Below are 13367 nucleotides of genomic sequence, written 5' to 3'. Positions count from 1 at the left end.
TCTGCACTTTTGGCCATAGAGGGCCTCGAATGGAGCAGCCTCTATGCTCGTGTGATAACTGTTGTTGTAGTAAAATCCAACAAGGGGTAAATGAATATCCCATGCTTTCCCAAAGTCGATCACACAGGCTCGCAACATATCTTCCAAGGTGTGGATAGTCCTCTCACTTTGTCCGTCGGTCTGTGGATGGTAGGTTGTACTCATGTCTAGCCTAGTTCCTAGGGAACTTTGTAGCGACTGTCAGAACCTCGAAGTGAATCTACTATCTCTGTCCGAGATAATGGATATGGGAACACTGTGCAGTCGTACAATCTCCCGTATCGAAAATCGGGAAACAACAAATGGACAGAGAGAATGATTGATAATCCATGTCTCAGTCCATATGATATCTAGAATGGAGGAATATATGATCCCTTATCTAATGGACAAGTCATTGACAAAGGTCAGAGTTCATCGACAAGGTCAGAGTTCGACAGAAGCTTTTGAGAGCTATGATTGCTGATCGGTTCCTGAAGTCATACGCAATAATAGTTTTAGACTTATCCAAGTGGGAGATTGTTGGATTAATGTCTAAGTCCATAACAATAATTGGTAAGACTTGACCCGACCCGGCATGGTCCATTTGGGTTGCATGGCATCATGCATTTGGATAGACTATAATGAGAGAAATAACACTTAAGGTTGGTTAATATATTATAAGTTCTAATATATTAATAAGGTTATTTAATTAGTATTGATCAATAATTAATTTGGAATTAATTAAGTGATCAAAAGGAGACTAATTAAATATATGGGTTGATTGTGTAAATCATTCATTCTTATATATGTGGGCTTGTGATCCAAGATTCCTTATGTTGGACTAAGTCCATGGGGTGACCCATGGATACTCCATGGAGGTTAAAATCCATGGAGCATAAGGAATGGGTAAAGTTTTGAGTTACATGGTGTAACCCTAATAGCCACCATATAAAAGAATCCCATGGCTCAAGAAATCGTGCACTAATGTGTGAGTGTGAGGGCTAGACGATTTCAAGGAGTGTTCAAGTTTCTCTCAAGTTATTCCAAGTGTATTTGGTGTTGTGTGAACCATTTGAGGTGTCACACTTGGGGCACTAGGCACTCAAGCTTCATGAAGACATTCTACATCAAAGAGGTATGTATTCTATCTTGTTATATTTATTATTTTGTATGCTAGATTAGGATAATACCTTGGATGTTCATAATTGTATGTATAATAGAGAAAACATAGATCCAAGGTATTTAGGGTTGCATGTACACTTAGGAGTGTTAGAATGCTCATAACCCAACATGAACTTGACGTACTGTACGAGTGGTACTCCGGGGAGTTTTGCTGAAGTGTCTTTGGGAAGGATATTAGACATAGGGTACTCTCTGCATGAGTACCTCGGAGTTCTGGAATGACGGCTTCGCTAGAAAGGCGATTTTGGAGAAAAGAATTTACGCATGAAACTGGCATTGTAAGGATCGAATTTACTCAAGTTAAATGATAATGTCGGACTACTCGGAATAAAAGGCGTTAGACTAGATCATAAAGGTGTTACAAAACATCACAGTGCAACTTTTACAGAGTTTAAGTACTTTAGTTTTATCTACAAGACTACTGCTGCGAACAAGGTATACTACAAAAAGCAAGTATACATAGCACGAGAGTCCCTTGACTGACGGGGTCTCGCCAAAAAGATAAGACTCGAGTTGCACTAGTTTTTAACAGCTTATCGGTCTGCTATTACGAAACGCCCTAGTATTTCAACGTGGGTCCGGAGTAGTCTCTCCTGCAGCAGTGATCCTTAGAATCTTCCCGTCTTCGCCAGAGTTCTTTGCTATTGGACAATCCTTCTTGAGATGTCCAATCTCGCCACATAAATGACATATATGGCTTGTACCAGCATCAGTGGTGGAAGTGAAGTGTCGAGTCGGAGTTATGTGGTCACAGTTGCTTTCGTTGATCTTCCCTTTTGGACAATTTCTATAATAGTGTCCTGCCTCACCACAACTATAGCAAACTTGGATGGCTCCAGTGATGGAGGTGGTTCTACCGAAACGAGCAATCTGCCCCATTTTGTTGCAATTGATGCATTGCAATACCCGACAAGCTCCATTATGATGATAGTTACACGTGTTACACTTCGGGAGTGTTCCCTCATATCGCTTGACCGATGATGAGGTGGCAGGGGTCGCCACTGGTTGTTGTTGACTGGTAAGCCTTTGAAATCGTTTGCGTTCCACTTGGGCTTGACGCTTTCGTTTCTTAAACTCTGAGTTGTGGATTTGGGTGATCGTGAACGTTACTATTTGTTGATTTCCCGGCTGGTTACCACAATTCGAATTGTCAACACCTTTTTCAGCCTTGCTTTCGTTACTAGTGTTGAGGTGTGCAAGGACAGCTGTCACAGCAGCTGATACCGCTGCTTGGAAAGTGGCAGCGTCTATATGAAGGATCGGGGTTGTGTTGTTCAGCGGATTACCTCTTGGTGACGACATGATTATGCTATTTCACAAGAAAAGGAGTTTGTGAGTGATTATTGTCGGTCCTAGATGTATTCTTCTCAATCATGTAAAGATAAAGTTTTTAATTTGTTAAATGCTCTCGATGGCTTGACCTACATCCCTATGATGCAGAAGTGGAAAAGAATTGAAGTAAGTTCGTAGAATGTTTACTAGACCATTGCTATTTTGCACTAGACTATCATTGGTTGCTGGATAACTGGATCCAACCTTTGACAAGAATTGAAAGAAATCCTTGAGCTAATTCACCATAGCTCAATTATTTGACGAAGTGGGTGTTTCGATAGGATTCTAACGATAGCAAAACGAAAGTATTTGAACAAGGATTGGCACAGAAATTAGCCGACTGTCAATATCATTGATATTTAAGATGTAATATGTTTGGGGAAAATGACCTTGGAGTAGGTCTTACATCACATCCGAAGTGGAAAAGTCTTGACGGCATACTGGCCTAACTAGAAAGTACTTACAATACAGAGTTAGTTACATAGAAAAGTGCTATTTGGAGCATAGATAGGACGACTATTCTTTCAACCCCTAAGAGAAAGGTAGAATATCTCCTACTGGTGACGGTTATCCCTTGGGTGAACCCTCAGTTCAGCCAGCTGGCGCTCCATATCCAGTAGGTACCTTTCGTACACCCTTTGGCGTACTCTGAGCTCTATGACTTCAGCTCGAGTTTCAGCTAGCTCTTGCTGCAGGGTCTCATGGTCTACTCTAGATCTCTCTCGAGCATCTTCCAGACGAATGGTGCGGAGGGTATGCATTCTCGCATTGGCGTCAACTTCCGTGATTCGCTGGAGTGATGTCATGCCCTTAATGTTGTTCCGGGCAACTCTGCGGACCAGTATTGGTAAGACTCTGTCTACTGAGCCTCCTTCGCCCAGATCATAAAAGCTTCGGTCTCCATTGAATGGTATGGGCTGGTCCTTCTCTTGGCTCCATGTTTCCAAGCTTTCTACCCACGGAGGCGTCGGGCCTTGAAAAGCCAGACGAGGGTTAGGATTTGGAACAGGAGCCACCGGGGGTAGGTTCTCAACTTCAGGATCGGAGTCAGAACCATCTGCAAAGCCTTCAGCCTGGTGATCATCCACAGGGATTGGGTGATCATTTCTGGCTCTGCTTCAAACCCTCCTCCATAACCTTGGTTAAGGAAGTACAAGTTGCTGTGGGGATGGAATCCATCCATATTATCTACGCGAGAAAAGGGATATAAGAATCTAGCACATAAATAGTTTATAGTAACACAAAATACCCCTATAGTATTTTAAGTTTATGTTTGGTTCTAAGGTTTTCATTGTAGTAGTGTTGGTAAGTTTTTAGACATGTTGCAACCTCACAACCACACTTAGGCACATGCTAGTCAATCCTCGGATAATATAGTTGATCAAGCTATATATTCCCAGCTTTGACTATATGTCTCTAAGTCTACTTGTGCTGCCCAATAATCGTAATACTTTTGTTCTGTCCTAGTGACACTGATTTTAGTATGAATGCAGGTATGTATACTTGGTTAAATATTTTATTATTTAAAAGTATAAACTCTTTATCAGAGTATTTTAATCCCGCTGTGTTTATAGTTCGTATATCTTTTATGGGTTGATACACTCGATTCACTATAAACAATGCTCTGATACCAATCTGTCACACCCCAAAACCGGAACGGCGGAATCGTTCGGGGGTGGAGGATGTCATGTATAGTATCACAACAATGCAAAGTAGTAAACAAGCAACAACATCATCCATTGCATTAATAATATAATTTTAATACAAGTGTGTTCTGTCAAGTTAAATAGACACCAAAATATGAATCAAAATAAAAGATGAGTCTTGAACGAGCTCCATCTTCTCAAAACCTGGCATCGGTACCTGTCTACTGGCGACCTGAGGATAAAAGTTATTTTGAAAGAGAGTATCAGCTTTAAAGCTGGTGAGATCATAAGTATATTAGTGTCTGTATTTGTATGAAAGTGTTTGTAAGATGTTTTGTAAGATGTTTTGTAAGATGTTTTGAACTCTCCTAGAAAACCCTATGTTTCCTACTAAAAGTAGCCTTCTACCAAGGCATCTAGTGGTCGTGTGTGTGTCTCTTGTAAGAGTATGTATTTTCCCAAATCTGACTATCATTATCCAAAAATATAGTTTTTACATTACTCTATATTGTGTGAAGATCACAAAGTGAATGCAATGGGAAAATGAAATAGTACTGTAGTGTTGTATTAAGTAACTACTGGTGTACTAACTACCTTAAACCAATTGTAATTTAAAGTACCATGTGATCGGCCTGTACCATACTACCGACTATAAACACGACGATGTAAGACGTCGGAAGAAATGACGTTTGGCACCCGTAGACTTGCAAGTCCCACTGTAGCGAGCAGCAAGGTGTAGGATAGTCAATCCAGTATAGATCTATACACAAACTCAACGCTCTCCATTTAAGGAGATTCTGGATACAAAACGGGCCATGACAAGTGATGCCATGCCCCGTTACATGGCTCACATAACTGTAATAGTATTCTTGTATATGTATTGAATGTACTAGCTGTATTGTGTGTTCTCTCTCTGTCTAGTATGTATGTATGTTCTCTCTGTGTGGTATTGTTTGTTCTCTCTCTGTCTAGCATGTATGTTTTCTTGTAAAATGTATAGTATGTACTAGCTGTATTGACTCATGTATGAACTGACTCATTGTATGTTTCATTGTTCTAGTAATAGTATTAGTAACTTCCTAAACTATACCTATTATAGCTTACTAGTAATAGGATTTGCATGTATGAACATGTTTGTATACCTTTGCTACCCAAAGGTATTGAGTCGAAAGAAGGAACTTTTATATCTATATACATATACATAATATATAACTAGGATTCAAACGACCTTCGGACAAATAACCAATACCCTAAGTCCACAACCAAACGAGAAACATGAGGTAAGGTGAGTTATCAGTCCTAAGTCCTTTCAATCCTACTTATATAACTATATCTATAAAGATATACATTTAACAGAATATAAGTGTAAAAGAGTTTAAATAAAAGTAATTGACATGTAAAAGACTTTACCAAAAGTAATTGACATGTAAAAGAGTTGGATAAAAGTATTTGATATGTAAAAGAGCTTGTAAAACAGTTTGAAAAGTAGCTTGTTTGATAACACAGTTTGAAAAGTAAGAAATCCACTTGTTTGGTAGTTATTAATCACATGATTAATATAATAACTATAGTAGATCAACTTGTATCCCCCCCCCCTATAAAAGCATTTAAAATCATTTAAAAGGTTGATTAAGGGGTATGAACTCACCTGTAGTGAGTGGTTTGGATGAACGGATGGTATAGGATGCTAAGTGTCAAGTGAAGACTTGAACACACACAAGGATCCTAGTTAACATATAATAACACATATATGTATCCAATTAGTCATTTAACAACTAATTAATCAAGTAAAGACACTCTAGGACATGAAAAACACCTTGATTCAAGTGTTATAAGTACTAAGGATTGCATCTAAGGGTTGTAGGACTTGGCTATTGAGTTTGGGGTCCAAGGGTAAACTCTTTATGAGTTTACGGTTTTGGGACCAACTCTTATTGAGTTTACGGTCGTAAACCCATGAGTTTACGGCCGTAAACTCATGGTATTTTTACCATTTTGTGTTTTGAAGCTTTAAAGGTCATGACAAGCATTCCTACTTCAAGTCTAAGCCTTTGGAAGTGGTTAGGGCACCATTTCACCCCTTTGTGGAGTTTACGGTCCACACACCATTTCTCCTTGGGTTTACGGCCATAAACCCATATGGTATATGGTCTTTTTGATGTTTAATGTCCTAAGCACATCAAGGATGGATCTGTTGGATTAATGTCTAAGTCCATAACTATATTTGGTATGTACTTGACCCGACCCGGCATGGTCCATTTGGGTTGCACTTCACCGGCACAATTTATATGGATAGTCTTTTGAGAATAGTATATTTATGATTTATATTAATATATTATAAGTTCTAATATATTAATATGGAATCATATTATTTAATTAGTATTGATCAAGAATTAATTTAGAATTAATTAAGTGATCAAAAAGAACTAATTAAATATGGACTCTTATATATATGGAATGAGTCAAGTTCATTTAGGTTGGGCTAAGCTTCCATGGATGGTCCATGGAGCTTTTAACCCATGGATCCTATGTAAATGAAAGGTCATGGGTATTAGGGTTTACATGGATGTAACCCTAATCCTCCATAATATATAAAGGGGTCCTTGGCTCACAAAATTGGCACAAGTGTGTGAAAATAAGAGTGGGCCGATTTTAGTGTGCATACATATTCTCTCAAGTTCTTCCAAGGTGTTTTGGTGATTTGTGATTCCATTTGAGGCTTCCACACTATTGGGGCTAAGCTCTTAAAGCTTGAAGACATCAAACTACATCACAAGGTATGTCATCTAACTAGAACTTTGTAGTATAGGTGCTTCTTAATATGCTAGTTAGGATGAAACCTTGGAATAGTTAATATTTGCATGTATAATAGAGAAAACATAGATCCAAGGTTTATAGGGTTGCATGTACACCATAGGAGTGTTAGAATGCTCAAAACCCAACAGTGGTGTCAGAGTCAGGTTGTTTTCTGTTATATTGATACAAATGTTTTATTTTCAAGTTGAAAAAAAAAAGGAAAAAAAAACATGACGTTTGTCAAATTTTAAGATAATTACTTGTTTTGTGAAAAACGAATTATTTGTAAAATTTGAATCATTTGTTATATGAGTTGAATTAGGTCAAATTTAGTAAAAGATAAAATGATATGTTTATTTTATTAGTTTTAAAAGTTTGATCTAAATGTTTAAAGGAGTTACATATTTTGTCATAAAATTTTGTAGCTCAAAAGTTTTTTTTTTAAGTTGTGATCTTAAGGGTTTTTGAAACTTCCATAAGTTATGGATATGAAAGTTTTTTTTTAAAAAAAAATTTGATTCAAAGTTTTTATGGAGTTACAAAATTTGGTGTTAATGTTTTAAAGAATTCCATAACTTGTTCTTAAGTTATGGAACATGGAAAGTTTCATCATAAAACACTATTAATTCCATAAGTTATGGAATCCAAAGGTTTTCAAGAATTACAAAACTTGCCCTCAAGTTTTGGAATTTGAGAAAAGTTTTTTATGAAAAAAAGAATTGAATTCTAAAACTCTTGGGTTCATAACTTAAACAATTAATTAAATGGTTTTAATTTTGAGTTTAATAATTGGAATTATGTAGTTTTGTTGAATAGTTCAAATTAACTCTTATGGACTTTATTAATAGTTAATAAAGCGTTTAATTAAAAGAGTATTATTAATCCATAAATATATGGTTTGAGTTTAATTAAATTAAAAGTCTAGTTTAATTAATAGATTAAACCACCAAGTATTTTAAATGTCTAAAATACACCCTTATGCTATTATAATATTAAAAGTTTAATATATTATATGTATAAGAGCAAGTGGTCTTACCATTAGTAGGCCTCATTCACGAAGCCGGTCTATAAGGGGGGTATAAGGTTACTGCCTATAAAATGGCAGTTTAATGGGTGTCCACTCTCACTCACCGCTTCCTTGACCGGTGGAGAGTCGTTAGCCGAACAGGTAGGACAAGGACTATAATTCTCCCTTCATTATAAGTATAATGATAAATACTAAGTAACTAAACACTTATAAATTCCCAATCTTAGTTACTTAGGAAAATGTGAATAAGGTGCTAATCCATGAAATCACACTTTGCACTTTGTTTAAGCTGTTAGTGGAGCGTGTGTGGTTAACCGGCACACTAACCTGGACTTAACAAGGTAGGCAAAGGGTAACTTAATGTTTATCATAGTATCGTTGGAGTGTGTGTGGTTAACCGGCACATCGATTGAGGGGTAAATATTAAGGGTACCAAGTATATTTGCATAGTTACTTCACACATTGTTTTGTGATCCTCGGCATCCCAGTCACAAAACCTGAAGGGCACACTCGAGATTGAAACATGCCATTGAAAAGTTCAATGAATCTCAAAAGAATCTAGGAATTTCAAAACCAATTAAAACCTAATAATACATTTCGTTTATCTTGGTGGAAATTGGTGAATCGTCATTCACCTACCTTCAAATATTTTATAGCTTGGATTACGGCATGCCTCTTCCAAGTTATAAAATAGTTTGTTGGGTCCTAGCCTTAATATATCATATTGGGTGTTATATTAAGGACTTAAATCAACTTTACGTGAATTTCTCCCATTGTTGATGTCTGGTTTAGACAACAATGATCTTCCCAAACCAAGCTTTCCTAATGAATATGACTTCCCGAGTTTGGCTCATGGAAGTCATACTTCTCTTCCTCCACCTCCTCCAATTATTCTCCCTAACCCACAAGTTCAAGGTCACTCAAGCCCTAATGGCAAACAAGGTCTATGTGTGATCACATCTTAGAGATGAAGTCACATATTGACAAGTCGGGAGAGTTGGGTGTCAAAGTCTTGAGAAAGTTGGATGTTCAATCACTTTCTAAGTCACATAGTGAGTTCCTTTGCGACTACTATGAAACAGACTATGACATGAACCTTAATGATCATATCTATTTGCTTGGTGCTGCTGAATCAGCAATGATTTGGAACGATAGTAAAGCAAAGTTGATTAGAAGATCAACTTCCCAAAAACTTTATGGACAGTGACAATGGTGACACTGGAAATCCAGAAAAACATTCTCTTCCCAATGGAAAGGGATTGGCCATAGTCAACTCGGTTGACCCAATGGTAAAGAGAAAGGCTAAGTCTGAGATAGTCTCATTACCAAAGGGTCCATATGTTTATTTTGCCAAAGGAAGGGGCGTTGATTGCAAAGCTGCCAAATTTACCTAAGGATGTTAAAGTCAATAAGTTTGACTCTACATCAGGTAGAGCCCATTATCTAACTTTGTTAAGTTCTATTCTGAGATCCTCATTACATGATGTGACTGGGTCACATGTTGATGTTTTAAGAATCAAAGAATAGAGAGAAATCTTAAAGGAAGTATATGCTGATTCTGATCGCGAAGGTGGATTTCGATCGCATCAGAATTTTGAACAGTTGCTTAAGAAGTTATGATATATTGCTAAGGAATAGATAACAACAATTTTCCATGTGGATTGTAAGGATAAGTTTTTCCGCAAAGTTTTAAAATAAAAGAAAATTGTTTAATTATATTTATTTGAAGTATCCTTACAATGGCATTTGTGGAAAATTGTTGCTTATATGATTCCACTGACAGCAATATTGGAAAATGGATTTGATTCTTTCATTTGTGGTAGTGTCTAAATTTACCAAATCAGAAAAGTTCCTCATCACCCAAGTTTCAATTGGACCGAAACTGTAAGCCTGAAAGCTTAGTGAGCTATCCCCTAAAATACCAACCACATAACTATGTCGTATAAACATATAACCAAACAGCAAGCATAATGAGCCTTCAGCCTGACTGGACCGCCTCGCAGGCCTTCAGCCTATCTGGTCCGCTCTCCGAGCCTTCGGCACGTCTGGACCGCCTCGCGGGGCCTTCAGCCTATCCGGACCGCTCGTCGGGCCTTCGGTCTGACTATCATACCCTCTTGGGTTTTGTAGTCTATCCGGACCCCCAGGGTATGTTGGCCTTCAGCACAAAGCAGGACCGCCTCAACCCAACACCCAAATCAAACAACATGTGCATATACATTCATAGGCTATCATAATAACAGACAAACCGATCTAACGGATCAAATAGCATAGCAACGTCCTAAACCAGGACACCGACCTACCCAGATCATATCATAGCATAATCCTGTAACTAGGATATCGACCGAACCCGATCACTAAGCATAAGCATATCACCATCCTAACTAACAGGATGCGAAACAATTCACATTTTATGTAATAATCAAAATACAAATCCATAAGGGCGGGCCTTGGTGCCTTAGACCCTGTTGATATAGTGAGGATAACTCACCTTGCAACTGACGTCTGAAACTAGAAAGCTCAACTCCCGTCTCACCACCACGAACTCCACCACCTATAGTTACCATAAAATCCTTTTTCATAAATCTCCGAATTACCAGAATACCCTCAGAAGTCAACTGGTCAACCCTTGGTCCAAGTCAAAGTCCACAGTCAAAGTCAACAGTCCATGTTGACTCGACTCGTCGAGTGCAGTTCACTGACTCGTCGAGTCCTTCCTGAACTCGAGAAGTCGTGAAATCCTTGATTGGCTCGTCGAGTTCCCTTTTAACTCGCCGAGTTCATACGTGTCTAAGAATTGGGAGAAACCCTAGCCGACTCGCCGAGTCTTCGAACGACTCGCTGAGTTCAAGGCGATCTTCAACGGGCTCGCCGAGTTGTTCATCAACTCGTCGAGTTCATGGCCATCTTCAACGGACTCGCCAATTTTTTCATCCAACTCGCCGAGTCCTTGCAGACCTTTATCCATGCAGACGCTTTTTAAGCCATGGCAAGGTTCCAGATTACAGATCCAAGCTTCTAGGGCATCTTTATCACGTAAAGTCGCAAACTTTACGTGCATCCAAAGTTTTAAGACCCTTAAATGGCAAAACTAAGCTTGCAGTGAAGTCTCACACTTGAGGGAAGGCTCCTACTAGGCAAGGCTGATGACTTTATGGATCTAGAGGTCAAAGGGAGTCCAGATCTGAAGTTACAACTTCAGATCTTACCTTAAACATGGGGAGCCTTTCATAAAACCCATCCAAAAGAGGTTAAAAGAGAGATGAGCTAAAGGAACAGCTTAATACCTTCCAGAGAGTGACAACTGATGAATCTCTTAGCTCCCCACGAGTTCCTAGAATTGATTTCCTTGCTTCCCCAAGTGTTTCCTTCTCCAAAGTTCCTTCTCCAAGCTTGAACACACCAAAAGAACACACACACACACACGATTTAGGATTTGAGAGGGACAAGGGGCAGTAAAGGGGAGGCTGGGGGTGGCCAATGATCCTTTAAATAGGGTGCAAAACCCCGAGATTTAGGGTTTCATCTGCCAGCTCCTACTCGTCGAGTCCCTTCTTGGACTCGGCGAGCAGGTCATTAAAATAAGTGGACCAACCCGCTGCTACTCGACGAGTAGCCCTTGAAATCAAGAACTCACACATTAAATCAATACCTGAGAATCGGGGCGTTACATTACTAGTATTTTATCATTAATAAACGTGTCCCCATCCGTATTTATAAGAAATCCATAAAACTCGGGTGTATACTAACTTTATTGGATCGACGAATAGGTAACAAATTGTCAAAGTACACAACATGCGTTTCTTCCTCAGGTTGAGCGCTAGTGTTATTCAAAGTTTCCTCATCGAGAGCCTCACAATCCCATACCTTGATATGTGTGAGTGAAAGAGGTTTTTTACTCCACATCTCATGAGGTGTTTTGTAAAACTTTTTTGTAGGAACGATATTTAGGATATAGGTGGCAGTTTCCAAGGTATACCCCCAGAACGATATAGGAAGTGAAGCTCGAATCATCATGGAGCGAACCATGTCTAGCAAGGTTCAATTTCTCCTCTCAACTACACCATTAAGTTGTGGTGTTCTAGGAGGTGTCAATTGGAAACTATTCCACATTCCTTGAGATAATTGTTGAACTCGATACTAAGATACTCTCCACCCCTATCAGATCGAAGCATCTCTATCTTCTTTCCCAGTTGATTCTCTACATCATGCTTTAACTATTTGAACTTTTCAAAACTTTTTGACTTATGTTTAACCAAATAAACATACCCATTTCTACAATAATTGTCATGTAGTAGCGATTAGCATCTTTTGTGGCAGATATAAAGGATCGACATACATTGGTGTGAATTAGGTCCAAAAATCCTTCACTTTTTTCACAAGTCCTTGTGAAATGTGATTTAGTCACTTTGCCTAATAAACAAGATTTGCATTCATCATCGGTCATAAAGTTAAATGATTCCATCACTCCATCCTTTTGGAGTTGGGCGATGTGTTTCTTGGTTATATACCCAAGACGACCATGCCATAACCATGATTCGTGTAAACTATTTCAACATCCAGTGTTATATACACCATTGTTTAAATTATTTTCACACACACACACCAGTCTCATACACATTATTACAAGGATAAGTTTTGAAAACAAAGACACCATTATTATAAACCAAAATTATGCAGTTATCATTATCAAATGAGTAATGAAATCCTTGTCTAAAAAACATGAAATTAAATTAGATTCCTTGTTATATCACATGAATAACAACAATTAACCAAATATATTGAAACACAAATATCAAACACAAGCTCATAAGTTCCGATCCTTGTAATAGGTGAAGAACATGTATTTCCCATGACCATGTTCACCTTTCCATGCTCGACATTCTCATATTCTTTTAGTCCCTTCATATCAGAACAAATGTGAAAACCACATCCTGTATCATTATCTGTGTTATTGATTTTGATAATGTATATACATCATGAAGAACCATAAACTTTGCATTTTCCTTCCTTCACATATGGTAGATATTTCAGGCAGCTTCTCTTCCAGTGCCCCTTTTGGCCACAATGAAAGAAAATGTTCCTCTTTTGGATCATTAATAGGAGGAATTTCAGAATTAACTTTGCCTTTTGATCCACCACTATACTCTCCAATGTGGTATTTCCCTTTCCACTTGGTTTGGACAATTACTTTCCTTTTCTTCCCCTTCCCTTGATGAATGGCCAAGACCGGAGTAGTATAACCACTAGTGGGATGACACTTCATTATTCCCGCTTCAACAGTTTGCAACAAATTATGGAGTTGCATCAATGTCGTTTCAGTGTTTTTCAAATGATAAGTAAATATGAATTCATCATAACAAGTA

The sequence above is a fragment of the Lactuca virosa genome, chromosome 4, assembly GCF_052849685.1.
Source record: "Lactuca virosa cultivar CGN04683 chromosome 4, Lactuca_virosa_CGN04683_v6, whole genome shotgun sequence".
Lineage (NCBI taxonomy): Eukaryota > Viridiplantae > Streptophyta > Magnoliopsida > Asterales > Asteraceae > Lactuca > Lactuca virosa.
The sequence above is the reverse complement of the archived record's forward strand: the minus strand, read 5'-3'. Positions refer to the sequence as shown.